Source organism: Neoarius graeffei, chromosome 1 (assembly GCF_027579695.1).
Source record: "Neoarius graeffei isolate fNeoGra1 chromosome 1, fNeoGra1.pri, whole genome shotgun sequence".
NCBI classification, from domain to species: domain Eukaryota; kingdom Metazoa; phylum Chordata; class Actinopteri; order Siluriformes; family Ariidae; genus Neoarius; species Neoarius graeffei.
In genome coordinates this window covers 19,855,474-19,875,663 of record NC_083569.1, presented here as the reverse complement: position 1 = coordinate 19,875,663, position 20,190 = coordinate 19,855,474, and the positions used below count along the sequence as shown (strand labels likewise).

Sequence of the window (20,190 nt, the reverse complement as noted above, 5' to 3'; positions counted from 1 at the left end):
AGTAAAAAGGGTTAGAAAAAAATCCACCATTTGGTGAAGTAACTTCATCTCACACTGAAAAATGAGAAAAGTCCAACCTTTAATAGAAATAAATTTATTCAGAGAAAATCAAATCCTTCATCAAGAAATAATTATTTTCAACAAAAACACACACGCCACTATTATTAAACTACAACTTTAAGTCTTGTAGAATCAAGCCACAGATCAACCTTGAAAAATCTCCAACTTTGCTGTGAGACATATTGCAGATTCATTTACAAACCCACTCTGCTGTAACAATATCAGCAGCTGTTTAGTGTCCTGCAGCTGCAGACAACAAATGTTCATTCATTCATCATTTATTTCCAGGAATCACTTTATCCTGGTCACATTTCCATAACTGACTTCCAAAACAGCCATTCATCTTCAGGAACTGCTTCATCCTGTCCAGGGTTGTAGTGGATCTGAAGCGTCTCCTGGCAGCACTGTGAATGAAGCAGGAATAGACACTGGATGGGACACCGTGTGCCTTCACATACCTTGGCAGCTCTGACAGTATTACCAGTACTTTATGGTGGACATGATTAGAAAAGCTTGTTAACCCACATTGTAATAGCAATTAACCCAGTTTGTAAATATTTGATGAAAGGAGGCTGGCTACCATAACAAAACCACAAGTTTGTTTTGTGGTACAGCCCTCTCAACCCCTTTGTCACATGTACATTACAGCACAGTGAAATTCTTTTGTTTGCATATCCCAGCTTGTTAGAAAGCAGGCAGGGTCAGCCATGATGCAGCATCCCTGGAGCAGAATGGGTTAAGGGCCCTGCTCAAGAACCCAACAATGGCAGCTTGGCAGTGCTGGGACTTGAACCTCTGATCAGTAACCCACAGCCTGATATATTGAGTCACCACTACCCCAGGAGATTAAATACCCTTATTGTGTTAGGAAGATGGGAGGGGACATTCATAAAGTGGATGGCTTTATAAATTAATATTTTCTATGAAGAATCCTCACTGAAGATGAGAGACCCTGTGATGTTACGAGTGGTTTTCATTCTCTGCTGTAGGATGTTAGACACTACAACAGAATACACTTTTCATCACCGACAGTGTTACAGCTGCACAGGATGCTCTCTATGATTCTTCTGAATGTAGTAAGGGTAAGATAGGTGAGGTTTGGTCTGCTGTATTTGCAGGAAATTAAGACACTGCTGGGATTTTTCTGGCCCAGATGAGGTCCTCTGTGATGTGCCCCAAAGATTGTCTCCATGATCACAGCAGCAGAGGAACACAGATTGACCAGTTGCGTTCTCCTAAGCTGTACTTTGCAGCAGTGTTGTGAGTCGTCAGAGTAATCATGATCTCAGCATCTAATGAAATGTAGTGTTCAAGCAGATTAGCAGTTTAGAACTCCTGCCTAAAAACTCAAAACCATATAAAAGTGAAAGCTACTCTTAAAACTTATCACACATACAGGGCCGTCGACAGGGGGGGACAACCGGGTATTTTGTCCCGGGCCCAGGCATGAGGGGGGGCCCAGAACTGGTCCCTCATGAAGATGCCATTAATCATTCTGTTTCATTTCAAAATGTGTTGATTTGGGGGAGAAAAATGTGCTATATTTGCATTCAATGAATGATTTCTGGTTCTTTTGCCTTTATTGTCTTCGAAAATAGATTCAAGAACCCACCTACCACCCCAATGCAGAAATGGTTTGGTCTTTGATTAAGGCGCCAAATAACACGGCACTATTCCCACGGGCGCAGATAGGGGGAGGGGGGGGGATTCGTCCCACCCAGATTTAAATTCACCTCGTTTGGTTCCCCCCCCCCCCCCCCCCACTTATAGGGAGGAAAAAACGTCTATGCTGTCTTTCTTTGCATAAGGCAAACCTCACGGAAAAATCAAAAGACTAATTACCATTCAGTTTATTGAGGTGCACAACAGTACAGACATAGCTGCAACTGCGCAGACTGCACAGGTTGCGAGCTCGAGCTTGGTTGCTATGGTTACCCACAAGTTTGACAGGCATATCAGGGACAGCGCCTCCTAGTTCAGGACCCCAACACGGCATGATGAAGGGTGCCAAAAGGCAGAAAACGATTGCATCGTTAAAAAAAAAAAAAAAAAAAACGACTGTAAGTAAACTGTGCCTTACTTTATCATATCACCTTGCAATTTTTTGATAGTCTGTTCAAAGTAATGTCGTAGTGAAAGTAAAATCATACGGAGTAGAGAAGCCTTTCTGGTAGCCTCCTTCTTTCGGTGGCAGCCTGTAGATACAGTGCTCAGAAGGCAGTTTTAATGTTTAATCTGGCGTTCCCTGCCATAATTTCAGCGAGCATATTGTTAAACTTTGCGAAGAGTTGTTGACTGACTGCCGCTCACGCAACACACAGGCATAGTTAGAAAGTCAGGATGCACTGGTTTACACTTTACACACACACACACACACACACGTAGCCCAGCCTCTCGCTATGGTTAACAGTTGGAACTTAGCGGTTTTAAAACTAGTTTTGCAATTTCTGTGCGTGATGATAATGTGCAAACTTTGGATTTCCATAGGCTATGTTAAAATGTTATGTCACACTTTTATTTACCACCATAAGTTGTAAAATGAATAGAAAATATAGTCGAGACATTTTTCTGGCCATTTTGAGCATTTAATCGACACCACAAATGTGATGCTCCAGAAACTCAATCTGCTCAAAGGAAGGTCAGTTTTATAGCTTCTCTAAAGAGCTCAACTGTTTTCAGCTGTGCTAACATGATTGTACAAGGGTTTTCTAATCATCCATTAGCCTTCTGAGGCAATGAGCAAACACATTGTACCATTAGAACACTGGAGTGATAGTTGCTGGAAATGGGCCTCTATACACCTATGGAGATATTGCACCAAAAACCAGACATTTGCAGCTAGAATAGTCATTTACCACATTAGCAATGTATAGAGTGGATTTCTGATTAGTTTAAAGTGATCTTCATTGAAAAGAACAGTGCTTTTCTTTCAAAAATAAGGACATTTCAAAGTGACCCCAAACTTTTGAACGGTAGTGTGTGTGTATATATACATACACACACACACACACACACACACACACACAAAATGGAATCATTTGCTGACAGCTCAGTCCCCCCCAGTTCAAAATTCCTATCTGCACCCCTGACTATTCCATCATAACGCTTCGACAATAAGCGTGCGAGCCGGTTTGCCAACATGCACAAGTCAGGAGCAAAGAAAAGAAAAGAGAAAAAGAGATGAAGAAGCCAAGAGCCTCAGGGGCTCACTGCATAGATATTTTAGAAAAGATTCAGATGATGCAGCAGATGGTGAAGGCAGTGGGGCAGCTGAGCCAGGTAAGACACAGATAACTTTTTTCCAGCCCCGTAATGTAACCCCAGCACGCGCAACGCGCCATTCATAATTATAAAGTAGGGGATAGCAGGGTACACTGAGTGAACACTGAAATGCACAGGGCATTGAATTATTTCATAAACATATCGGTTTAATAACACTGTGTTGCATATATCTCAATGAAGCAAAGAATAGCACATTGGCCTGCAATCATATCCAAATGTTTTAGGCACGCTTGCTGAGCTGGGCTGAGCTGGACTCCAGTTAGCTGAAAGCCCGTGGAACGCTGCCTCTTGTTAATTAAACCTTATTTTGTTGGAAATCATCCCGTGTATGTGTGTGTGTGGGGGGGGGCACTCAGATTATTTGGGGGGGGGGGGGGGGGCCCACTCAGATTATTTTGTCCTGGGCCCAGCCAAAGCTGTCAACGGCCCTGCACACATACACTAACGTTCAAAAGTTTGGGGTCACTTCGAAATATCCTTATTTTTGAAAGAAAAGCACTGTTCTTTTCAATGAAGATCATTTTAAACTAATCAGAAATACACTCTATACATTGCTAATGTGGTAAATGACTATTCTAGCTAAATTCTACTTTTTAAAGTCTGGTTTTTGGTGCAATATCTACATAGGTGTATAGAGGCCCATTTCCAGCAACTCTCACTCCAGTGTTCTAATGGTACAATGTGTTTGCTCATTGCCTCAGAAGGCTAATGGATGATTAGGAAACCCTTGTACAATCATGTTAGCACAGCTGAAAACAGTTTAGCTCTTTAGAGAAGCTATAAAACTGACCTTCCTTTGAGCAGATTGAGGCCCTGTCCACACGGCAACGGATTCAGGTGACTCCGATACAATTGCTTATCGTTTAGGCCTGGCGTCCACACGGCACCGGCGTTTTGGGTGCCCAAAACGCAATCTTTTTGAGAACGGGTTCCAGAGTGGAAAGATCTGGCAACGTTGCCGTTGTGAAGTCGTCTGGATGAGTAGAACGGATTTGTTTACGATGATGTCACAACCACATGACTGTGAGAGCTTCACGCCGGGTAGAAGTGTAACGAATATCACCAGGAAAAAGCCTTACAGAGCACTAGTGAGAGTGAAACACGAGCTTGGATATTATTATTATTATTATGTTCAGTGTTAGTTCACAGTAGTAATGCAAGAAGCAGAATAGTGACAGTAATAGTGAAGCAAAAACATGCAATTGTACAAACACTGCAGCTCTACAGCAAAATATTCATTTATGAAATGGTCTGATTCTTAACACCAGTAGTGCCAATGATCTTCTCATTGCGATGCGATGCGAGTTGTCAACAAATCCTATAACTTGGTTCATGAAACGCGCTTACAAAATATTTTCACTGTGAATATTTATTGTGTAATGGTGTAATCCCGCCAGCAAAAATAGGGAAAAAAAGGAGCGATCTCACCTCTTCAGATGTTGATTTAAGTCCGACAATACATTCCTCAAAAAGGGCGTAGAGGAGCAAATTAATCCAATTTATTCCGGACCATTAAAGACGCCGCCTTCCGCGTAGAATCATACGTCATCCTCGCCGCCATATTGGATAGGTCAAAGCGGAGAATAAAGATTCATGTGCTGCCTTTAACTGTACCAACAGGTTTACCGTCCAAGCAAGATCACATGGGATTACCTTTCACAGGTGAGAAACAAATTAATCCATCAACGTGTAGTATTCGGGCGGCACGGTGATGTAGTGGTTAGCGCTGTCGCCTCACAGCAAGAAGGTCCTGGGTTTGAGCCCCGGGGCCGGTGAGGGCCTTTCTGTGTGGAGTTTGCATGTTCTCCCCGTGTCCGCGTGGGTTTCCTCCGGGTGCTCCGGTTTCCCCCACAGTCCAAAGACATGCAGGTTAGGTTAACTGGTGACTCTAAATTGACCGTGAGTGTGAATGGTTGTCTGTGTCTATGTGTCAGCCCTGTGATGACCTGGCGACTTGTCCAGGGTGTACCCTGCCTTTCGCCCATAGTCAGCTGGGATAGGCTCCAGCTTGCCTGCGACCCTGTAGAAGGATAAAGCGGCTAGAGATAATGAGATGAGATGAACGTGTAGTATTCAATTTATTCCAGACCATTAAAGACGCCGCCTTCCGCGTAGAATCAGACGTCATCCTCGCCGCCATTTTGGAGAGGTCAAAGCGGAGAATAAAGATTAGCTGCATTTAACTGTACCAACAGGTTTGCCGTCCAAACGAGATCACATGGGATTACCTTTCACAGGTGAGACTGGAAAAATACTTTTCATTGTATTTGGTCATTATAATGTAATTTTACAAACAGATTTTCCTGACTTTGTGGCTAATATAAAGTCTCGCGCATTATGCGCATGCATCCTTACTTCTTCTATTGTTCTGGTGTCTCCGAAGGGACCGTCTTACAGCGCCCCTAGAGGTGTGGCATGTGTATTGCATCGTTTTCAGCAAGCGTTGCGTTGCCATATGGACCTGATATTTTACTGATTGTTGCCCATTTGGACGCGATATATTTTTAAATAGCATCTCGTTGCCGTTGTCGTGTGGATGTAGCATGAGTTTCTGGAGCATCACATTTGTGGGGTCGATTAAATGCTCAAAATGGCCAGAAAAATGTCTTGACTATATTTTCTATTCATTTTACAACTTATGGTGGTAAATAAAAGTGTGACTTTTCATGGAAAACACAAAATTGTCTGGGTGACCCCAAACTTTTGAACGGTAGTGTATTAGTTGCTGTGATAAAAACAAAAGCCAAACCATTGTACAATTTACACTTTTCAGGGACAGTTGAGCTGTGGGTAGTATTGCTGCCCAGTTTAATGTTGAGCTTGGGTTACATGAGGTTTCCTCCATGTTTTCTGCTTTAATCATATTCCTCCCTCAAGCCCAGTTTTCCAATGAATGAATCATGGGATGAATGAATGAAGGAACTGATATCTAATAATCCAGTATATGCCAAGAATAGAAACTTTGTAAATCATGAAAGAATCCCCCCCAAAAGTGCATGTAGATTTCTCAAAATCATTGGCAGAACTACTTTCAAAGGAATAAAACTGTGAAGGTTTTTGTACAGTGCAGCTGGATTTCCTGTCACTGTGGGCTTCAGAGCACAGTAGTATAGTGCAGAGTCTGATACAGCAGCAGAGGAGATGAGCAGATCCACTTGGTTATTTTCCTGAACTTGAGCAGTCATTCGTGGGGGGAGGTCAGGACTTCGAAGTCCAGTTGGAGAAATATAAAGAAGGAACTTGGGTTTAGAGTTTGGATATTGCCTGTACCACTGCAGATAGTTGCTTCCTGAACCACTGAATTCGTAGCTGCAGGACAGAGTAACATCATCACCTTCATCAACAGCTTTCTGAGTGAAAAGTGGCTCAATTGAATCTGCCATGGAGTCACCTGTCATAAAGAAGAGAACATAATGTTTTTAATCAAGCCAGGACTACATGTCAGACCTATGTTCTGATTTTTCTTAACACCACACAGACTAATTAATCACTCATTTATCGCTTAGTTTCTGAAACAAGAAAAAGTCAAAGTTAACTCACTCAGTGAAAGCCACAGACACAGGAATATAACAGTGAACATGATGAATGATCTCAGATGAATGAAAATATTCTGAGGTCTTTCTGTACGCTCATATGTTAACATCATAAAGCTTCATGAAGCTCCACCCCACAGCATCACATGACAGTGACACCAATGTTACTGTCAGACTGTTGAGTTGCTGCAGCGTTCTGGCTTTACACTGAGCATCACGTGGAACCCTGACCAGGATAAATCACTGACTAAAGATGAATCAGCGTGTGTGTATATGTGGGTGTGAGTGAGGTTTACTGGATCAAATATAGTTCGCAGTGATATTCGCTTGGAGAGTGTGTGATAATTTGTTTAATGTGTTTTATTTCCTTCAGGTGTGCAGCAGCAGCTTAATGTTAGAACTGCTAAGTGGAAGAGAAACAGGTTTACTTGAGATTTAGAAAGAAATTCATATATATTATATTTTTACTTCTTAACAGTGGCATCGTTTGGCCCCATCACTCGGGAATATAGCCCCGGGTATTTTCACTCTCAAAAAAGTAAGAGATTAATAGAAAACAACTGACTGAAACAGATTGGAACTTGACTTGCAGCATCCAAAGAAAAAGGGAGGAGGGGGATCAAAACTTTGGGGACTGCCAACAGAAGAAGAACATTCAGAACTGGTTGGAAGATGGCTTAAAAAACAATCCACTATTGTTGGATTTTTTCAAGCTGAAACCAGATAGTAAGTCATCGGCCATGGGTGTATATATAGAATATATCAACAATGTAACCTGTCAAATTATGTTGATGCACAAAAACTGCTCCATGTAGCCTGGATATGTTGGATTTACAGCGTGGGCTCTGCATGATTAGTGTGCCAGGTGAGCTCAAAAGTTTGAGTGGTTTAATGAATATCTACAGTGGTGGTCTATTTGCCCTGATGAAGTTTATTTAACAGGTCAACAACAATTTTTGTTCGTGTAGACACCAGTAGTTGCCCTGACATAATTTAATCATGTTTTAATGCGATGTGTAGCCTACGCAGAACCAGCCAGCCGACGGTACCATAGCCAGCCTTTGGCATATTAGTCACATATAGGGGGATTTTTTTTTTGCCACACAATATTAATGTGAACATAAATTTGTGTTGTCCAAGACACCACAAATGAGCTGCTGCAGTCAACTGAGCCTGGATGCATTGGAGAAAATAGTATTTATGTGTGTGCGAGAGAGCAAGAGAGAGAGACTTGGAAGACATATAAACATGATCATAATCTTGTGAGATGGGATGTTATCTGAGATTTTGAATGCTGCAATGTAGCTTAGAATGTTTGTGGTCCTAAAGGAGAGATATGTGAGTGACAGATTATATATTTTTAGTAAAATTTATCATCAGTTTAATAGTGATATTTAATAGTCAGTTGGCACATGCCTCAGTTTCCAGAGACATTATGGGTGTTGATGATAACTTAATAAGGAGACAGAAACTGAACTACATACATTTAAAAAGATCAGTGCAAAAATCAGTAATAATAAAGATGAGTGTGGCAGTGAGGGTGTGGTCGAGTGTCGGCTGTGAACGGAGAGGAGTCAGATTGAACCAGCAGGCAACATGTGACAAGGTTCAACTGTGTTTAATTACTGGCGGTCTATTAATGCGTGTCTCTGTGTGTCTTTCAGATGGCCAGGAATGAGAAAGAGAGTGAGTTGAAGTAGTGGCCCTGAAAATTGACCATTAGAAATAAAAGTGCACCTTGGATTGTAGCGCCTGTCTCCATTTCCTCATTTGTCCCAGCATAAATGCTGTCACAATGATATAACCTGTGAATGTGCGTTGGTGATGATATTTCTTGTAAAGTTAGATATAACCTCCCCAACCTATCTATGCCAATCTCCTTTAAAAGAAATACAAGCCCCAGGAAAGCTTGACTGAGCCCCTGGTCTTTTCAATAGCTAGAAACGCCCCTGCTTGTTAATTAACGTTCATTAAACCCCTTAATATTCAGCCCTAACAACACAAGTTTACAGGGTGTTAGATATGAAAAATAAAACGTTCCTTTACTCAAGATAGCATCAAGAGAGCAGAAGAGAACTACAGGTACTTCGCTTTGTCAAAAAACAAGAATAACATTCAATGAATATGTATTCTTATTACAGTTTACTCTTAAGTGGACAGTTGTGTTGTTTTATCAGAATCGTATCTCTGTAAATGAGCTTAGCGACTCAGAGTAACCAGCGCAGCTACAAAAGCAAAATGTTTGTGGCAGATTTGCAGCAAACAAATTAGTTTGCCAAAAAAAATGTTGTCACAAGTTTGCCAAAGTTCACCACTAGCGACAAACTTCCAGTAGTATTTTGGCAATAATGAGAAGTTTGCCACGACTAGCAAACATTCACCAGTGGAGGATGTAAGCAGGGTTGGACAACATTTCTGGAGGATGTAAGCAGGGTTGTGTGATCACTGACTGCGCCATCTTGTGTTCACCAAAGGGAAAAACCTTAACACATGAATAAATGTTTACCGATCATACAGGTCATACAGAGCAGAAAGACTAAAATGAGGGTTTTTTTAAAATACATAAATTTAAATATATTCATTCTTTCTCTCTCTCTCTCTTTCACACACACACACACACACACACACACACACACACACACCAGATGCATCATTTGTGCGTTATGTGTGTGTTACAGAGAAAAGGAGAGAGTGAGAAAAGAAGACAAAGTTCATGTCTTAAATGAAGGGTCACTTGTTCAAATCTGCAAACACCTTTGGAACACCTTTGTCTGTTTAGGTCTTCACACTAATATGGATCTGCACCTTGGAGAGTGCTGTATTAATCACACTTTTTTTTGTTTGTTTTTTTAATAACATTGCAGCAAATCATGAAGTATTGTAACACAGTAATAGTGTACCATGGTAAGACAAATGTTGACTATTAACCACAAAAGTAAGTAAATAGTTCAAAAAATAAATTCACAGCTTAAGCAGGTGGCTGTTTGTAAACAGAAAAGATAAGTGACTATACAGGACATGCATGAATATTTAATGTAAGTGAATATAGTTTGATTTTCTTTAATGTTTCTCAGGTTTCAGGCACAATTAAACTGTTCACATCCTGTGGCTCAGTCTTTCACCAAAGAGGTAATTCTTCTGCCAGACCATACATCTGCACGTGTGTCAAGAAAGCTTGGCTTTTTGAAAATGGACACATGAACTCTGCCTTGGGATTTGGCTGTGACTGGGACTCCAACAGAGTAATGCAGGAAATAACGGCAGCCTTCCATCCAATTGTGGAGGAATGCAGGTAAGCTTTTGATCTGTTTTGTCACGTTTACCTGTTTTATGTGCTTTGTTTTTGCAATAATAACATGATGTACTATGAAAGGATAATTTTGAGTATTTTAAATTGAAATATTTTTGATATTCCCTTTTGCCTACTCATCACTCAGCTCTGTCCTCCCTCTCTTCTGCCAACCTCTGGCTGACTAAAACAGGTTTTCCTCCAGAACTGTCCTGTATTTAGTGCCATCCATCTTTCCTTTAGTCCTGACCAGCTTTCCTGTCCCTGCAGATGAAAAAATATCCCCACAGCATGATGCTGCCACCACCATGCTTCATTGTAGGAATGGCGTTCTCAGGGTGTTGGGTTTGCGCCACACACAGCATTTCCCATGATGGCCAAAAAAATCAAGTCCAGGGTGTACCCGGCTTCTTGATCATGGTCAGCTCAGATTGGCTCCAGCTCACTGATGACCCACAAAGGAAATGCAGTATAGAAAATAGATGGAGGGAGAGAACAATATACTCTGATAAGTATATAAATTAATATTTTAATTATGTGTTTTAGTGGTGCCTCTACATGTGCCTCTACTCCAGATATCTGTTTTTTCATCTTAATTCTTGTTCGTGTCACAATAAAACAACAATTTTCACCTTTAAAGTGGGAGGCATGTTGTGTAAATCAAATGGTGCTAACCCCCCAAAAATTCATTTTAATTCCAGCTTGTAATGCAACAAAACAGGACAAATACAAAGGGAGATGAACACTTCTGCAAGACAATGTAAGTTTGATTCTTCAGATACAAATATGTGAAAGATGAATGAATAAGCATCTAAACTATTTAAAGAAGAATCTTGCCAGTAATCAGATCTTGGCAATGACACATCTGGCTGTGAGAAGACCTCTGCACATCCATAAGGTATGAGAGGGTATTTTTGCACTGCCGGGATTTTTTATTCATTAATTTTTATTTTTTTTATTGGAGAGTGATAAGTAGCTATTCAGTCACTTTCATCACCTTCTCTCTCACACAGCTCACTATTTCCTGGCTCTGTGGGGTGGCTTCAGGCCGGTTTGTCTAGCCAAAGGATGAACACCAGTGGTGCCTGACTTTGATTAACCTGTAACATTAAAATGAGAAAATAACTAAACTTTCCAACCATTTAATTTTTCATGACTTGTTTGAGACCTGACCGTTTTTTTTTCTTCTCCTACATGTAAAGATTTACGATGGAAGCTACTATAGTAGGCTACTATTATATACAGTATCTTGGCTATACATATCACAGATGTAGGCCTATAAATTAAATATGAAAACATCAGCTGGAGTTTGGTTATTGACAGGAACGCTGTTGACCCCAGCAGTAAGTGATTTCCATACCACATTTTTCCTGCCTTCCTGTGATGCTACTGTTCAGGCTGCCAAATAGAAATGATTTATTCCATTGGATTTGTGATTTTAAAGCTTCTATTCTGAGGGCAGATAAGTTTCTCTTCTTGACCATATTACGCCTCTCCATGCCGTAAAGTCAAGGAGCAAGGCCTCTAAACCGATAATATTTAGGATTGTGATATTTAAATGACAATGGTTTTCACCCACCACATTTATCAATGTCCAGTCATTCTTACACTGTGATTGGCAAGATACAAACGTTTCATGAATCACACATGAACCCTGTCATACGGTGATTTCTACACTTTGACCTGCGCTGGTTTCTACATTAGATTGATAAATGAGAATGGTTAGGGTTAATGGTAAAAAACCATCTCAAAATATTAAAATATTTCATTTCGAGTTTGAGTAAAACAGTATGAACACAGTGTATCTCTCGGTCTAGTTCAGTACACACAACCACAATCATGGGGACGACTGCTGACTTGGCTGTTGTCCAGAAGATGATCACTGATGCCCTCCACAAGGAGGGTAAGCCACAAAAGGTCATTGCTGAAAAGGGTGGCTGGAAAAGGTGCACAAGCAACAGGGATGGCCGCAGTCTTGAGAGGATTGTCAAGAAAAGTTGATTCAATAACTTGGGAGAGCTTCACAAGGAGTGGACTGAGGCTGGTGTCAGTGTATCAAGACCCATCACAAACAGACATCTTCAAGAAAGGGGATACAACTTTCGCATTCCTAATATCAAGCTACTCCTGAGCCAGAGACAATGTCAGAAGTGTCTTATCTGGGCTAAGGAGAGAAAGAAATGGACTGTTGCTCAGTGGTCCAAAGTCCTCTTTTCAGATGAAAGTACATTTTGCATTTACTTTGGAAATCACAGTTCTAGAGTCTGGAGGAAGAGTGGAGAGCCACAGAATCCAAGGTGTTTGAAGCCCAGTGTGAAGTTTCCACAGTCTGTGATGATTTGGGGTGCCATGTCATCTGCTGGTGTTAGTCCACTGTGTTTTATCAAAGGCAGGGTCAATGCAGCTAGCTATCAGGAGATTTTGGAGCACTTCATGCTTCCATCTGCTGAAAAGCTTTATGGAGATGAAGATTTCACTTTTCAGCACGACCTGGCACCTGCTCACAGTGCCAAAACCACTGGTAAATGGTTTACTGACCATGGTATTACTGTGCTCAATTGGCCTGCCAACTCTCCTGACCTCAACCCCATAGAGAATCTGTGGGGTATTGTGAAGAGGAAGTTGAGAGACACCAGACCCAACACTGTGGATGAGCTTAAGGCCGCTATCGAAGCATCCTGGGCCTCCATAACACCTCAGCAGTGCCACAGGCTGATCGCCTCCATGCCACGTCGCATTGAAGCAGTCATTTCTGCCAAAGGATTCCCGACCAAGTATTGAGTGCATAACTGAACATAATTATTTGAAGGTTGACTTTTTTTGTATTAAAAACACTTTTTTTATTGGTCAGATGAAATATGCTAATTTTTTGAGATAGGGATTTTTGGTTTTCCTTTACTTTTTTGCCAAAATCATCAATATTAAAACAATAAAAGGCTTGAACTACTTCAGTTGTGTGTAATGAATCTAAAATATATTAAAGTCTAATGTTTAAGAGTACATTACAGAAAATAATGAACTTTATCACAATATGCTATTTTTTTTAGAAGGACCTGTATATATTACCGCTTAAATGACATTCTTGAGGTCTCAAGGCATTTAAAAACAAGAAGTGAGGCCATGGTTCTGCATATCTCCTTTCAGTACCTTGCTCAAGAGCACTTCAGCCTGAGACCAGCCCATGTTAACTGAACTACATGTCTTTGAACCGTGGGGTTAATAAGAGCTGACACAGGGAGAACACGCAAACTCCACACAGAAAGGCCCTCGCCAGCCGCTGGGCTCAAATCCAGAACCTTCTTGCTGTGAGGCGACAGTGTGAACCACTCCACCCCCCTGCTGCACAAGTTAATAAATTTTTAAAGCCTTCCCGTCGGGGAATCAAACCCCGGTCTTCCGCGTGACAGGCAGAGAAACTGTCCACTATACTAACGAGGATGATGCAAGTGCCCTCATTTATCAATCTAACGTAGAAACCAGCGCAGATCAAAGTGTAGAAATCACCGTATGACAGGGTTCACTTCCGTTTATGAGGGAAAGGAACATACACCCTCCCGACAGTCAATACGTTATTCGCTTAAAACACATTTGCAAATTGGTAGAATGAGTTAATCATCACATGCAAGATTTGCAATTGATCAAATGAATTTATTATTATTATTATTATTATTATTCATGAGTTAGTACAATTCTGAACTTCAAATTTTAAAAGTCTGGACTTTGGAGAGATGATGGATCTCTTTTGGTGGAACACAACAGGGCAAAATATTGTGACTCTAATGTTGACCGGAAGTTGGCGCCACTGGAGGTTGGCATTGGGTTTCTGTCCCCACCAGTGTTAAGACCAAACCTGCGCCCTTGGCTGAGAGTCTCCCAGCCTCCAATCCAGTGTCACTAACCTGATCCGGTGTTCAGTGCAGCTCAGGTTTCTCTGCACTGACCGCAAATCTTTCACCTTTTACTAAACATTTCCGGGGAGAGGGATGTTAATGAGCTCAGCTTATTTTTGCAGGCTTTGCTCTGGTAGAGCTGGACATGTTTCATGGTCAAATGTTAGAAATATCGAACCTTTTGCATGGACCCCCCCCAACACACACACACACACACACACACAGTGACATCTCTCTTCAAAAGGATCCAGCTGTTGGGGGCGGAGTCTAGCTGTGTTCACCTTTCTGGAGTTTAATATTTGGAAGTGGTTTATTTAAAGCTATTGACTACAGCAAGCTATTGCTTTTTGGCTTTTTGGCTAAGGTCAAGTGTGGTATCTGTTTATATCAATTTAATATCTGGTATTGTCTGTAAATAAGAATGTTATATTAAGCAAATTTTTATAACAGAGAGCTAAAATAGGGGCTTGTTCTATAGTATAGAATTGTCTCCAAGGATGGAGTTTTTGTTCAAGAAAGGTACCTTTTTTTTTTTTCTTTAGTAGATGGTTTCAATGTTTGGTATGTTTTCCTTATAAGAAGAGTAGCTAGATATTTTACAGTGAAAAATTAGTATTAGAGCTGGCTTTTGCTATTCTATGCATCTTCATGGTGTTGGAGTAGTTCTAGAAATAGTTATCTTAAAAAAAACTCTTTCTTTGCTTGGTTTAACTTTTCTCCATGCTCAACAAGCAACTGGACTGTTAGTCTGCAGTAATTCTTTTCCCTACTTTTTCATTAAACAGATCACACAACACCCCCTACCCCTTCTTTTTTATTTATTTACTTTATCTATCTATCTATCTATCTATCTATCTATCTATCTATCAAGAACGCTTGTTGGCCAGACATTTCTCTGCCTGTTTGTAATGGCTAACAAAGCTGCAAAGGTGCAAGAGATGGGCCCAGGCCACCTTACCCTATACCAGCTTTCTGGACCTCCAATACAGTGTTCTCACTGATGCCACCAAAACATGAAAGTTCTGGATGCATGCAATATTAGAGATATTGATTTCCATAAACAAACAATGTTTGCATTTCATGCAGAAAAGAAAAAAATCTTGATTTTTGTAATAGTATTGACTAAAAAAAATTGCAATAAGAAGACAGAAACTGCTAGAAAGTATGTAGAAGGCCTAGAGCCCAGTGTAAGAGCCTGCTATCGGGATAAATTGCAGTTAATCAATGGCCTGGAACCATATGAAATGGGAGAGGAACTGAGTGAAGACAATGCGTTGCTGCTGGCTATGACATACTCACACATCATCAACTACTTAATATTTTTGCTAAGTCCCCACACTGCTGAGGATCTGAAGTGTTTCAAGGGACTAGAAGCTTATTACCAGATGTGCTGTGGCTGGGTCAGGGAATGAAAAGCATGGAAATTTGGTGACAAATATCTGGTGAAAGCAAAGGTGTGTACTGTGTACATTACATGTACAGTGATATACTGTAGGTCATGAATCACATCCCCTGTGGGCCTACCTCAGCTGACAGCAGATGGCTGATTGTGATTTTTAACTTTAGCTTCCTCTCAAGAGAACATACAGAAGCACCATCACAGCTAGACAGTAGAAATATGGTGTCATGTTTAATTTTCAGGCATTGATCAAAACTTAAAAAAAAAAAACCTCATACCTGATACAAAGTGAACTGAACACGCTCTTATGTTGTGTGGATTTTTGTTGCTCAGATCTTGGTTTAGTTTGGCAAGCCAGAGACGATGACGCTCCTCTGACAATTTTCTGGTTTCCTCCCCCTGATTTTCAATTATTTTAGGTAATCGGTAGAAGTACAGATGTTTCTCACGATCTGAGCGATTGTGGCAACCCCAAACTGTGCAAGTTAGGAGAGGTTGAATACAGAATCTTGCTTTATGCTGACAACATATTACTGTTCATTAATAACCCTGAGAATTTCATCCCTACTTTAAAATCAATCATAAATCAATTTGACCTGATTTCAGGGTATAAAATTAGCTATAACAAGTTGGAGGCCTTACCGTTGGGTGACTTGGGGGACTGGGTAACTCCTGTCAGTTTCCTTTTCAGGTGGTCAACCTCAGGTTTTACATATCTGGGCATCAGAGTTTCAGCAGACATTAAAGAGCTGTATAAACGAAAATTGAAAGCAATTGTAACATCTGTTAAAGATAACCTTAACAGGTGGTTTGATCTTCCGATGTCTTGGATGGGTAGAATAAGTTTGATTACAATGAATATATTTCCCAGGATATTATACCCTATGCAAATGTTGCCACTTAAGATGAATAGGAAAGTCATTTTAGATGTTGAAGGATCTCTGTCAAAATTTATATGGCATGGAAAGAAACCTCGGAGAAGGATGAAGACCTTACAGATGTCAAAAGACAGTGGGGGTCAGGCACCTCCCAATTTCCTTTACTATAATTGGGCTCATAATGCCCGAATAATATCAAGCTGGCTGAAAAATGTGAGTTGGAGATACTGAGGTCAGTCAGCAATTCAAGAAATAAAGACAAGCAAACTGAAAGGAATCTGTGATAGCTAACCTTCACAGCTCATCAGAGGAGCATATCAGCAGAAAAATAGTGTGCAATGAGTTGATTTGGTCATTGTTGCAAACAATGCCACGGTTGTGGGTTTAATCCAAATAGTGGCTGTTTTCACAGATGTGCTGCTTTGAATTCGGAGAAAGAAATTTGATCTTGACTTGGCTGAAAGTGCAGATGATTCAGATGGTTTGCAAGATGACAAGAAAGTTTTTTCTCTCTAAAATGCAAGCAAGGTGGCAGTTCCTGCTTTGGAGAAAGTGGGCATCGATCCCACTACCTTTTACAGGTGAAGCAAGAGCTCTACCACTTGAGCTAAATCCCCAACAGTGATTTAGGGTTTGTCGAACTAAATACCGGGAGTTTCCCAAACTGCCCTTCCTGACCTGCTCGTTGCTCTCTGGAACCATGCCTGAGTTTCCATTGGCTGTTTGTTTATTTTCAAGTGAGCGATTGCCCAGAAGTGGGTATTATTCTGGGGGAGTGTATTCTAACTCCCATTTGCTTGAATATCAGTTGGTGAGCTTCAAGGGTTTTGCCACTAAAACAACCCAATCTCCTGACATGGAGTCCTTGGCATGCTTCTCACACTTTTGGGGCATGCCTCAGGAAGCATTTGTTGCTTCATTGTTCATTGACAGCAGTTGGGTAGAAGGTGGTGAAAAGTGCCTTTTCAGGACAGATGCAAGCTTTTCATCAGCAGGTTTAAGAATACAAGCAGGTCTCATCTCATTATCTCTAGCCGCTTTATCCTTCTACAGGGTCGCAGGCAAGCTGGAGCCTATCCCAGCTGACTACAGGCGAAAGGCGGGGTACACCCTGGACAAGTCGCCAGGTCATCACAGGGCTGACACATAGACACAGACAACCATTCACACTCACATTCACACCTACGGTCAATTTAGAGTCGCCAGTTAACCTAACCTGCATGTCTTTGGACTGTGGAGCACCCAGAGGAAACCCACGCAGACACGGGGAGAACATGCAAACTCTGCACAGAAAGGCCCTCGCCGGCCACGGGGCTCGAACCCGGACCTTCTTGCTAATACAAGCAGGTAAGCATCATATTTTCACTTTGTAAAAGCTGTCTAAGCTGACTTTGCACACAAGCAAGAGTTAGAATTTCATAGTGGATGGTGGGAATATGACAACCCTGTTGAAAAATGTGAGTTGGAGATACTGAGGTCAGTCAGCAATTCAGGAAATAAAGACAAGCAAACTGAAAGGAATCTGTGTTAGCTAACATTCGGAGCTCATCAGAGGAGCATATCAGCAGAAAAGTAGTATGCAGCTAGTTGATTTTGGTCATTGTTGCAAACAGTGCCAAGGTTGTGGGTTTAATCCAAATACTGACTGTTTTCACAGATGTGCTGCTTTGAATGTGGCAAAAGAAATTTGATCTTGACTTGGCTGAAAGTGCAGATGATTCAGATGGTTTGCAAGATGACAAGAAAGTTTTTCTCTGTTAAAAGCAAGCAAGATGGCAGTTACTGTTTTGGAGAATGTGGGCCTCAAGCTCACTACCGCTTACATGCTAAGCAAGCACTCTACCACTTGTGCTAATTCCCCTGCTGTGTTTGAGGGTTTGTCCAACTAACTACAGGGAGTGCAGAATTATTAGGCAAATGAGTATGTTGACCACATTACCCTCTCTATGCATGTTGGCCTACTCCAAGCTGCATAGGCTTGAAAGCCTCCTACCAATTAAGCATACCAGGTGATGTGCATCTCTGTAATGAAAAGGGGTGTGGTCTAATGACATCAACACCCTATATCAGGTGTGCAAAATTATTAGGCAACTTCCTGGTGTCTATAGAGGTCTTGCATGTGGAGAGAGGCTTTTGAAAGTTTATTTTCCAAGGCATATGATTCAGCGACACCAAACTGGCCTAACGATGGGGAAGAGGAAAAGTAATGCGGATGGAGCTACAGATAGCTCAATGGAGAAAAAAGGAAAGAAAAACGCCGCTGCTGCGGTTGATAAGCTAATCTGTCTTGCGGATGAGCCAGAGTGGGGGGGAGGCGAGACAAGTGGCAATGAAGAGGCAATGGAATTCAGACAGGCAGGAAGCCAGGTGGAACAGGTACGAGGCAGTGGAGGGTTCGGGGCAGAGAGTAGTGTAGGGAAGGTAAGAATCACAAGCACACATGGTAGAGAGGAAACAAACACTGAGTTTAAGGTCATCTTAAGATTTGAGGAGCAGGGAGGACTCAAAACTATGAATCCTGTCACACTGACAAAGGTACTAAGGAAAGAGATGGGGGACATTATTCGAGGAGTGGTCTTAAATGATGGGAATTTGCTGATCATATGCAGAGATAGGGAACAAAGTGAACGTGCATTTGGTTTGAAGTCCATAGAGCAACGAAAAGTGGTTAGTGCTAGCTATGTTGGTGTGAAGGGCCGATTTAAAAAAGGGGTAATATGGGGAGTCCCAGTGGAAATGCCAATGGAGGAGATAAGAGCTAACCTGCAAGGGGGGAGAATAAGAGGGGTGAAGCGTATGCAAGTAACTCGGGATGGAGAAAGAAGAGACAGTGAAGGCGTCCTGCTGGAATTTGAGGATGAAATATTGCCACAGAATGTGTTCTTGGGGTTTCTAAGCTATAAGGTGTGGGAATATGTGGCTGGGCCAGTAAGGTGCTATAAATGCCAAAGGTTTGGCCATGTGGCAAAAGTGTGCAATGGGAAACGCAGGTGCGCTAGATGCGGGGAAGATCATGAGTGTGCGTGAGAGAAGCCTCTGTGTTGCAACTGTGGGGGGGATCACAGTGTAGCATTTAGAGGTTGTGATGAATTAAAAAGGCAGAAGGAAATCCAACAGGTGAGAGTTCAACAGAAGATCACATATGCGGCGGCAGCTAGAATGGTAAGACCAATCAGAGGGTGTGGGGAAGCTATCCGAAACAGCCAAGGACCTAGGAAGGAACCGGATAGGCTAAATCAGGAGATCATAATTGACTTGAAGAAATTAGTGACATTTATCGTGGCAGTCTTGAACTCAACAATGGAAGTGAAGTCCAAATCAGAGAGGACACAAATTATAGTGAAAGCTGCAGTGTGTAATCTAGGGCTGAAGGATTTGACATGGGAGGATGTAAGCAAGGAGCTGTATTATCAGACTAGAGTGGAGAAGTCAGGTACTTGATAGCCCTTGTAATGGTTCTTATCCTACAATGGAATGCTAGGAGTCTACTGGCCAATGGGCAGGAACTGAAGAAATTTATTGATGATTTGCCTAGTAAACCTGAGGTGGTGTGTGTTCAGGAGACATGGTTGCGGCCAAATTTAGATTTCAGAATTAGAGGATATGTGGGTGTTAGATGTGACCGAGCAGAGGGGGGTGGAGGTGGGTGTGCCTCATTTATAAGGGAGGATGTCTCATTTAAGGAAGCTGGGATAGGAAAGAACCAAGAGTATGTGTCAATAGAAATCTGGACAGGAGAAGGTGAGCTAAGTGTTATTAATTATTACAACCCATGCAGAGCACTGGATTTGAATAAGCTGTTGGCCATAGCGGGTATGGGGGGTAGTAAGATTGTATTATGTGGTGATTTTAATGCACA

The 20,190-nt window shown here is 41.5% G+C and overlaps 2 non-coding genes across 2 annotated transcripts; both read left to right on the top strand.

Moving 5' to 3' along the window:
• The first annotated feature begins 14,081 nt into the window (after positions 1-14,081).
• On the top strand, positions 14,082-14,195 carry LOC132896421 (U5 spliceosomal RNA). The gene has a single exon (XR_009656040.1). It is a non-coding gene; the product is annotated as a U5 spliceosomal RNA (small nuclear RNA).
• Positions 14,196-14,393: 198 nt separating this feature from the next.
• On the top strand, positions 14,394-14,582 carry LOC132898483 (U2 spliceosomal RNA). Its single transcript, XR_009656535.1, has one exon. It is a non-coding gene; the product is annotated as a U2 spliceosomal RNA (small nuclear RNA).
• The last annotated feature ends 5,608 nt before the right edge of the window (positions 14,583-20,190 follow it).